The sequence below is a fragment of the Oncorhynchus gorbuscha genome, linkage group LG11 (assembly GCF_021184085.1).
Source record: "Oncorhynchus gorbuscha isolate QuinsamMale2020 ecotype Even-year linkage group LG11, OgorEven_v1.0, whole genome shotgun sequence".
Taxonomy (NCBI): Eukaryota; Metazoa; Chordata; class Actinopteri; order Salmoniformes; family Salmonidae; genus Oncorhynchus; species Oncorhynchus gorbuscha.
In genome coordinates this window covers 48,832,554-48,843,918 of record NC_060183.1, presented here as the reverse complement: position 1 = coordinate 48,843,918, position 11,365 = coordinate 48,832,554, and the positions used below count along the sequence as shown (strand labels likewise).

Below are 11,365 nucleotides of genomic sequence, written 5' to 3'. Positions count from 1 at the left end.
CTTTCCCAATCTAGCACAAGACAGTCACGAACCTGGCCAACTATCGGATCCCCAATTAAACTGATCCCACAGGGAGCTACATTTGTATTGAGCCCATTGGGGATATCTTACTTTGATGTTCTTTCTGTAGACTTTTGCGCATTTTGCTGGTCATTGTGATAAGCAAGTAGGACAGTTAAATGTAAATTGTAGACTGTTATGGCTAAACAACGGAATACAGAGCCTGTAGCAGATTAAACAATTATTTATTTGAGCAAGATACATTTGAGCTTGAGATCCCTAAATCTGTGGATGAGTTAAACTATGTGCAATTGGGCACATGTTCAATTTACACATCACCAGGATTTAAATGTCCAATGCAGCCATTTTATCTCAATATCAAGTCATTTCTGGGTAACAATTAAGTAACTTACTGTGATTGTTTACAATTAAATGGTCAAAAAGAAACAAAAATAGCTTCTTAGCAAAGAGCAATTTCTCAAGCAAGAGTTCTGCTAGGACTGTCTGGGAGTGGTCTGAGTTGGGAGAAAAAAACGGAAAACTAGCTGTTATTGGCAGAGAGGTTTGGAACTCTCTTTCTTATTGGCCTATTAACCAAATTCCTGCTATCACCAGGCAGACCAAAACACCATCCCACCAAAACAGGCTGCAATTTCAGGCAGCCTTTTCAAACAGCTCTAACATGAAAAGGGAATTATAATACTTTTCACAATTTCACAGTATTATTCCAAACTCATAGTGTTGAAATATATATAAAAATATATCCAAAGAAAACCAGCAGTATTAAAGACAGCAGTGCTGCACTGAAAAGAGTGGCTTGGCTTGGAAGTATTGCACAAGCCAAGCAGAAGAAGAGAGGATGAGGAGATGAATGACTTCTCACTGTTTTGGCTTGTACTCAGAGGCTACTCAGGCTAGCTATTAGCAGTTCATGATGTTTTTCTATCAGTTACGATAGAGTGAACACAGGATGAATGTGTGGCAAGGTCAAGGTACAAATATCCCTTAGGAACCTGTGATTGTATATTATACTGGACATTAATAGATGTTATAAAAGCATATAAAGTACCCATTTGAAATTAATACAAAGCTGATGGTATTGCCATATATTTTATGGGAATTGCCATGTCACCAATGTTTACACAATCCTGCCTCTAAAATTAGCCTGCACTGTTGTATTTTCCCTATTTAAACAGTGATCTGGGTCCTTTCTCTTTGCTTTTCTATAGACAGATGATTGACTAGAGATTGGTCCTCTTTGACCTCTCATGTCGTTTCTCCCAAGAGTCAATTAGGAGGTTAATTTCCTATTGAACTCAATCAAGATAACAGAACACACAATGCTAATCACAGAGGTCTCTCCTGAAGAGTGCTTAAGATTTCCACCCAAAGACCTTGTTTCTAGTTACCTTCCGAAATCATTTGATTAATGACAGAGCATTTTTGTTTGCACTGATCTCCCTGCTGCATAGGCAGACTTAATGAGGTGTTCAAAGCCTCTCCTGCTTCTTTCCTACAGAAAGTAGGGTTTCATTCAGAATGTGAACTGGAAAGCAAAGCCATTTGATCACATTGCTTGTCAAATATCTGAATGTCATTCCATTCACTGCTTTACTTATCTTATCACCGCAAACCAATGGTGTCACTTGCAATTTTATAAGAAGCAGTTCTTGTTACTTTGTAAAAACGGAGTCTACTGTATGTGCTATCATATATCAATCCATTAAATCACTTTCAAATTACAGTCAGATCAATAGACTCTAGCAGGAATAGCCGGCTCCCCCCCCTCGTTTCTTCACCTGGGGATGCTATTATTGTTGAGAACTGTCAATTTGTTATACTTCTGTGGAACTGTGTGACTTTATAATGAGCAAGGTATAGGCAAGGGAAAGAAGAAAGAAGATATATATATATATACATATATATACAGACAGACAGACAGACAGACAGACAGACAGACAGACAGACAGACAGACAGACAGACAGACAGACAGACAGACAGACAGACAGACAGACAGACAGACAGACAGACAGACAGACAGACAGACAGACAGACAGACAGACAGACAGACACGTTTTTCAGTTTGTTGCTGTGGGAACTGTTGCTAAGCAGTGTTTAGGAGGCTTAGAACATAAGGAGAGAATAAAGTTAAACAGACATAAGGGGGAGGTGGACAAAGTGATGAGAAGAACATTTTGAATGAAGAAAAAGAAGTAGAGAGCAAGCAGATAGCAGCATAAAGGGAAGACTCGAACTCAATGATCCCAAGGGGTTGAAATCGACATACTGTAGGTAGAAATTAAAATGACCAATGCAAACATGTTCTCTCAGCCATCTCAGCTATCCAAAAACGCATCTTCTCTGAGAGAAAGGGAAGGTATAAGCAGGTGCGGATGTCTCTTTAAATCATTAAATAATAATAGAGTAATAAGTCATTATGTTTTAAGAGCCAATCAATTAGTGTCACACAACGATCTACCAAGTAAGGCTTACACTCTTTAATGTGATTCATTTCTTTGGTATTTCGTTACACTACATGTATTCAATTCAACTGTAATTTCTGTTACAGGGACCAAGCTAAAAAAGATTCCATATTTCCATGAGTCTGTCCCTGTGTGCCTCTGGGTTCTTTATCTCCCTACAGGTCGATCTCATTCCTGCAGACACGATGGCTATTTTTAGCCTAGTGACTAGTGCGCTCCAGCTAGCGCTTGGTGTCCCTGGTGATTACACACCAATGGTGAGTCTAATTGAGAATGCGAGTGTGTGTGTTTACTTTTTCATCATATCTTCTCCAACAATGGATGCTGTTGGACCATGCAAACGTGCATGCAATCACACACACAATAACCCCTCGGTCTTTGCCACGTTATTTCATCTACTCTATCCGTCCCTTTCTCCTCTCTCTATACTTTCATCCTTCAGCCTGTTTCTTGCACTCCTTCTCTGTCCTCTCTCGTTTTTCCTCTCTGCAATCTCACTCCTACTCTCTGTCATCTTTTCTCTGCTTGCTTTACTTGCCACACACCTCCTCTCTGTCATCCCATCCATACCCCTTCCTGCCAGCCTGCAGATTCAATCCAGTATCGCTTTTTTTGTTGCTTACATACTGACTATCATGTGATGTTAAGCAGATTCAAAAAATCTATTATGCATTGATAATATGCATGAAGTATAATAGCAGACGTCAACATATAAGTATTGGAGATTTTGAGGAAATGAAAATGTATACCTCACTAATTTAGGGTGATACAGTATTGAAAATCCCAATGCTAGGATTCAGAGTGCTTGGGAAAAGGGAGACGAATGGGAAAACAAGTCAACGTCACCATACAGGTACCATATACGTAACAGAGGCACATGTTGTGTACCCATGTACAAATCATGTCAGAAGTTCACATCATGCATTATTTGGGACACACTATGTTCGACAAAAAAAAGGATCTGACCATCTCAAGGGAACACACAAAAAGCTGAAATGTCTTGAGTCAATAAGTATTCAACCCCTTTGTTCTGGCAAGTCTAAATACGTTCAGGGGTGAAAATTTGCATAACAAGTCACATAATAAGTTGCATGGACTCACTCTTTGAGCAACAATAGTGTTTAACATGATTTTTTAATGACTACCTCATGTCTATACCTCACAGTTCCCTCAGTCGAGCAGTGAATTTATAGCCACAGATCAGGGAGGTTTCCATGTCCACAAAGAAGGGCACCTATTGGTTGACGGATATATTTTTTTATTTTTAAAGCAGACATTGAATATCCCTATGAGCATGGTGAAGTTATAAATTGCACTTTGGATGGTGTATCAATACACCCAGTCACTACAAAAATACAGGCGTCCTTCCTAACTCAATTGAATTGCTGTGATAGAAAACCGATGATGGATCAACAACATTGTAGTTAGTGTGCCTTCAGAAGGTATTCATAACCTTTGACTTATTACACATGTTGTTGTGGTACAGCCTGAATTCAAAATTAAACATATAGATTTTTCTAACCCATCGACACACAATACCCCATAATGACAAAGTGAAAGTATGTTATTCAAAATGAAATACAGAAATATCTCATTTACATAAGTATTCACACCAATGAGCCAATACTTTGTAGAAACAACTTTGGCAACAATTACAGCTGTGAGTATTTCTTGGGAAGTCTCTAAGAGCTTTCTACACCTGGATTGTGCAACATTTGTCAATTATTCTTTTGAAAATTCTTCAAACTCTGTCAAATTGGTTATTGATCATTGCTAGACAGCCATTTTCAGGTCTTGCCATAGGTTTTCAAGTAGATTTAAATCAAAACTGTACCTTGACCACTCAGGAACATTCACTGTCTTCTTGATAAGCAACTCCAGTGTAGATTTGGCAGAAATGACAGTGGCAAGAAGGAAGTTTGCATAGTCTATAAGTCTATAAATATTCCACAGGCAGTGAAGTAAAACTGCAAAAAAAATGTGGCAAAGAAATTAACGTTATGTTAATACAAAACGCTATGTTTGGGGCAAATCCAACACATCCCTGAATAACACTCATATTTTCAAGCATGGTGGTGGCTGCATCATGTTATGGGTATGCTTGTCATCGGCAAGAACTAGGGATTTTTGGGGGGGGGATAAAACAGGCAAAATCCTAGAGGAAATGTCACGACTTCCTTCGAAATCGGTCCCTCTCCTTGTTCGGGCGATGTTCGGCGGTCGACGTCACCAGTCTTCTAGCCAACGCCGATCCACTTTTTATTTTCCATTTGTTTTGTCTTGTCTTCCCACAAACCTGGTTTCAATTCCATCAATTACATGTTGTGTATTTAACCCTCTGTTCCCCCCATGTCCTTGTCTGGTATTGTGTATTGTAAGTGCTTGTGCACATTATGTCTGGTGTGCGTCGGGTTATGTACCCATTCATTGATTGTTCTGTTTTCCGGTGGGTTTTATTACGAAACTGCGCCGTTGGAAACACAGTTTTTTCTCTCCTGCGTCTGACTTCCCTGCCGCCAGTACGAACCCCTTACAGGAAAAGGAGGTTCAGTCCGTTTTAAAACAGACACTAGGAGACAAATTCACCTTTCATCAGGACAATAACCTAAAACACAAGGCCAAATATACACCGGAGTTGCTTTTGCTTACCAAGACAACACTGAATGTTTGTGAGTGGCCTAGTTACCGTTTTGACTTACGGTTTGAATATCTATGGCAAGACTTGAAAATGGCTGTTTAGCAATGATCAGCTACCAACTTGACAAAGCTTGAAGAATTAAATAATAATAATAATGTGCAAATACTGTACAATCTAGGTGTGCAAAGCTCTTGGACCTGGCCAGAAAGACTCACAGCTGTAATCAATGCCTAAGGAGATTCTGACATGTATTGACTCAGGGGGTTGAATACTTATGTCATCAAGATATATCTTTTTTTCTTCCACTTTTACATTACAGAGCATTTTGTGTAGATCATTGACAAACACATGACAGTTAAATCCATTTGAATCCCAATTTGATAACACAACAAAATGTTGAAAAAGTTAAGCTGTGTGAATACTTTCTGAAGGCATTGTATGAGTATGTCAAAACAATATAGCCTATTTGTATGTATTTGCAAAATTTACACAGCCAAAAATGAGCAACTAATATTGAGCAACTGATTTCAGGTTTTCATCAGAAAGTAAAGGACCAGGTAGGAATAAATTGTGCTGGAGTTCCTCTTTAAAACACTTGACCCATAGAGTAGACAGAGTAATACTGAAATGCCATTTCACTCTAATGAACTCCATCCTAAGTAGTTAAATACTTGAGGGCTGAGCACTGAGCAGTTAAGCAGCAGGCTATGTTGTGGTTTTTAATCAGACATTAACAAAGCTTACAGCTTAATTACTCTTAATACCAAGAGTGTGACTGTGCTCACTTCAATTTACCAGATAACCTCAGAGGATAGAAAGCAGAGAAAAGTTGGACTGGAGTCAATTTTACATGTATTAGACAATTTTTGCTTGGTCTTGACTGCCATCAAGTGGCCATACATGGCAATAGCACAGTGTCTCTAGTTCAATACTCTGATGAACAACATGAGGGATATAACACTGTTCCATAATGAATTAAGCTTCTATAGAACTTTATTTGTGTGTAACAAAACAGTATATTTACTAAGTATGTGGGTAAAATAGAAATAAACAGTTAGCCTAGAGTACATTATTGAGAAGAGCAGTATGATGAGGATAAACAATCCGTGGCAAACATACTGTATCCACCAGACAACTTTGTTTCTTACATAACACATAAAACCTCGCTCTAGTTATGTTGTCATTAACCATGATATAGTACACACCATTCCTACAGGATTTAACTGACATCTGTAACATATTGGGAAGTGCAGAACCGCCAAACGTCTTTAGAGGTAACCTTCCACTAGCACCAGACAGTCTTCTTAAAAGGGTTCAGTCCAGGTGTTGTCAGACGTGCTTTAGGTCAGGTTGACGATTAGGATGCATCCTCGTCAATTTTTAGGTGCCAGGTAGTACTTGATGTGGCCGATGTCTGCAATCCTGTACTCCATCACTGGAGGGAAAGAGCAAACAGGTTGAGACGGTCTTACACACGTTACCCTTGAACAGAAACCTGAGTTTTCAGGGCCAACAGTGATCATGGAAGTTATCAACAGCTAACTTGTTACCATACTATTACCACTTCAATCCGTTCTGTACCGCTACTTACTCATAGGCAGCGTGAGTAAAGGACGGCCTTGGTTGGCTTTGAGAGTTGCAATTAAAAAGGAATAAGTAAGTGGTGTGACTCTCTGTGAAGTCTTCCCTCTGTAGTCTCTGGGCATGTAGTGTACCTAGAGGGACGCCAGCTGACATGCAGAGGGTGACCGTGTTGGAGAGAGAGGAGTAGCTCTGGAGAAGAAGTTCAGGTAGTTGAGGGTAAAGATCAGCCGTACTGGTTCTTTGATCTCAATGTTCACCTGTAGGAGACAGAATCAAAAATGGGTCACTTTGGAATTATGGCTCTCGCTTTCTTCAGCTTGACCCATTTAAATGTAATCAGCCTCAAATAACCCAGAGGGTGGAGCAAAATGAGGAATTAGGCATTTTTCTGCAAAATGGTTTTATTATGCAAAGTTCTCTGTTAAAATAGTACTTGTGCTGAGCCTTTTGAGAGATTGATTTAAAAGGTCATGTAAGTCGGGGTAACAGGTAGCCTCGCAATTAAGAGTCTTAGGCCAGTAACCGAAAAGTCGCTGGTTCGAATTCCCGAGTCAACTCGGTGAAAAATATGTTGATGTGATCTTGAGCAAGGCACTTAGCCTTAATTGCTTCAGGGTCACTGGATAATAATGGATGATCCCTGGCCCTGATCCCGCTTTCAAGGGGAGTGGGATATGCAAAAAACACATTTCCAGTTCACACATGTGTATAATACACACTTGTACATGTGAAATAAATGTAAGCACCCATCTAATTATTAAGTGTGCAGTGCACTTGGCTCAAGTCAACAATCCAAACAACTACAGTAATTGCTATTGAAGTGGTCGGCCTAGTGGTTAGTTGCCTGACTACAAATTATGTCCTGTGTCTGTTGATTTGATTGTCAGGGCGTGTGAGTATGTGTGTGGAGGCAGTCAGGCCTCTCTCACTGACTCATCCTCATTGTCCACAATGTTGGTCTGGGACAGCTTGATGTTGCCAGTGCCCAACTCCCCACTGGCTGAGAACTGGACCCCGCCTTCCGCACAAGTGATCATGACAGCATCCCTGATTTGGGACAGGTTTCTACAAATCCGTGAGAATTTGCCAGACGGCATTTTCACCACACAATTGTGCTCTTGTTCCTAAAGAGAGAACAGGATATGGTGCGAGCTAAACATTTTGCCAGCTCCTCCACTTTCACTGTACATCAATGGACATTGAAAAGATCACATCTAAATTGCACTGAACCGATTGTGAATAAGGAATAAAGATTGCTACTGGAATACGGAGCTGTTCCACATCCAAGTCCATCAACTTAGTCTCATAGTCAGAGACTTTCTCCTGAGCTAACAACACAGACACAAGGTTATACATTAGGACATGCCCCAGAAAATATATGACCTTCATACTTGGAACAGGTCACTCAGCAGGTGTTTACAAAGAGTGTGTGTATGTGGCCAGCCTGGTCTCATAGACTAAACATAACATAGTAAATGTAAATCGGGGACAAATTATTTGTTAAGTTTGGTATGGTTACATAAGACAGTTACTTAATATCCTTTTTACTGCAGCGGGCTAAATCAGGGTCACACAGAGTGATTCTTGGTAGTCTTGAACAAATCTACTTTGAAACAAAAGCATCCACCTCACACACATGGTTATGGGCTTATGTAGCATGTTAGATATAGAGTTGAAATGTATTCAATCTTGAGTTTGCATCCCAATATTACACTTTATATTCATCACAGAAGACTGAAGTATATCAAAACTGTTTGACATACCGTAGAAACCGAGTTTTCATTGTAAATAAAAAATAAGTATTATGAAAAATATGAATAACATTCCACCCAAGAGGCCAAAGACGATGCTTTTTGTCATTGACTGCAGCAAAGGGCTGAGGCAAAAACAAAAGTAGGAGTGGTTGGCCGGGGTGGGTGGGTAGGCATATAACACGAACATCTAGCAACCCGAATCTCATCACGTACAACTTTAGTATTTGAACTAATTAGCAACTTTTCAACTACTTACTACTTTTTAGCTACTTATAATGTTAGCTAACCCTTCCCCTAACCCAGGTCCTGGGCACTCTCACACCCGGGTGCACGTTTTGGCTTTTGCCCTAGCAATACACAGCTGATTCAAATAACCAAGTCATCCTCAAGCTTTGATTATTTGAATCTGCTGTGTAGTGCTAGGGCAAAAAAACTAAATCTGCACCCGGGGGGCCCTGGACCAAGTTTCATAACCTACCCTTCCCCTAACCCTTTTAGCTAACCCTTCCCCTAACCATAACCATTTTAGCTAACCCTTCCCCTAACCATAACCCTTTTAGCTAACCCTTCCCCTAACCATAACCCTTTTAGCTAACCCTTCCCCCATAACCCTTTTAGCTAACCCTTCCCCTAACCATAACCATTTGAGCTAACCCTTCCCCTAACCATAACCCTTTTAGCTAACCCTTCCCCTAACCATAACCCTTTTAACCCTTTTAGCTAACCCTTCCCCTAACCCCCTTTTAACCCTTTAGCTAACCCTTCCCCTAACCATAACCCTTTTAACCCTTCCCCTAACCATAACCCTTTTAGCTAACCCTTCCCTAACCATAACCCTTTTAGCTAACCCTTCCCCTAACCATAACCCTTTTAGCTAACCCTTCCCCTAACCATAACCCTTTTAGCTAACCCTTTCCCTAACCATAACCCTTTTGACTAACCCTTCCCCTAACCCTTTTAGCTAACACTTCCCCTAACCATAACCATTTTAGCAAACCCTTCCCCTAACCCTAACCATTTAACCTTACTTCTAAACTTAACCCTAACCCCTAGCCTAGCTAACATTAGCCACCTAGCTAGAATTCGTAACAATTCATAAGTTTAGCAGATTTGTAACATTGTATGTTTTGCTAATTCATAACATACTGTACGTTTAGCAAATTCGTAACATGTAATACCAATTGTAATTTGTAACATATCATACGAAATGGGTGATGGACGTCCACAATATATACCATACGAAACATGACATATCATACTACACTGAACAAAAATACAAACACAAGATGTAAAGTGCTGGTCCCATGTTTCATGAGCTGAAATAACATTTCCCAGAAATTGTCCATATGTACACAAAATAATATTTCTCTCAAATGTTGTGCACAAATTTGTTTACATCCCTGTTAGTTAGCCTTTCTCCTTTGCCAAAATAATCCATCCACCTGACAGGTGTGGCATATTAAGAAGCTTATTAAAAAGCATGATCATAACACAGGTGCACCTTGTGCTGGGGACAATAAAAGGCCACTCTAAAAATGTGCCGTTTTGTCACACAACACAATGCCACAAATGTCATGCAATTGGCATGCTGACTGCAGGAATGTTGACCAGAGCTGTTGCCAGACAATTGAATGTTAATTTCTCTACCAAAAGCCGCCTCCAAAGTCGTGTTAGAGATTTTGACAGCATGTTCAACCGGCCTAACAACCACTTCGATGGAACAGTAGTGGAGAGGGTAGCAAGTTTTAAGTTCCTCGGCATACACATCACAGACAAACTGAATTGGTCCACTCACACTGACAGCGTCGTGAAGAAGGCGCAGCAGCGCCTCTTCAACCTCAGGAGGCTGAAGAAATTCGGCTTGTCACCAAAAGCACTCACAAACTTCTACAGATGCACAATCGAGAGCATCCTGGCGGGCTGTATCACCGCCTGGTACGGCAACTGCTCCGCCCTCAACCATAAAGCTCTCCAGAGGGTAGTGAGGTCTGCACAACGCATCACCGGGTGCAAACTACTTGCCCTCCAGGACACCTACACCACCCGATGTTACAGGAAGGCCATAAAGATCATCAAGGACATCAACCACCCGAGCCACTGCCTGTTCACCCCGCTATCATCCAGAAGGCGAGGTCAGTACAGGTGCATCAAAGCTGGGACCGAGAGACTGAAAAACAGCTTCTATCTCAAGGCCATCAGACTGTTAAACAGCCACCACTAACATTGAGTGGCTGCTGCCAACACACTGTCATTGACACTGACCCAACTCCAGCCACTCTAATAATGGGAATTGATGGGAAATGATGTAAATATATCACTAGCCACTTTAAACAATGCTACCTTATATAATGTTACTTACCCTGTACTCTACATCATCGACTGCATCCTTATGTAATACATGTATCACTAGCCACTTTAACTATGCCACTTTGTTTACTTTGTCTACATACTCATCTAATATGTATATACTGTACTCGATACCATCTACTGTATGCTGCTCTGTACCATCACTCATTCATATATCCTTATGTACATATTCTTTATCCCCTTACACTGTGTATAAGACAGTAGTTTTTGAATATTAGTTAGATTACTTGTTGGTTATCACTGCATTGTCGGAACTAGAAGCACAAGCATTTCGCTACACTCGCATTAACATCTGCTAACCATGTGTATGTGACAAATACAATTTGATTTGATTTGATTTGGTTTGTATGGCGTCGTGTGGGTGAGTGGTTTGCTGTTGACTGTTGTTAACAGTGTTCCCCATGGTGGCGGTGGGGTTACAGTATGGGCAGGCTTAAGCTACGGACAACTAACAACTAACTAACGTATTTTATCGATGACAATTTGAATTCATAGAGAGAGAGTGTCAAAGGAATTTGATACCTATATGTTCATCAAC

At 40.4% G+C, this 11,365-nt stretch overlaps 1 pseudogene; it reads right to left on the bottom strand.

The window, feature by feature from the left end:
• Positions 1–7,500: 7,500 nt before the first annotated feature.
• The window catches only part of LOC124047676, a 48,929-nt pseudogene continuing 45,064 nt past the window's right edge, over positions 7,501–11,365 (bottom strand).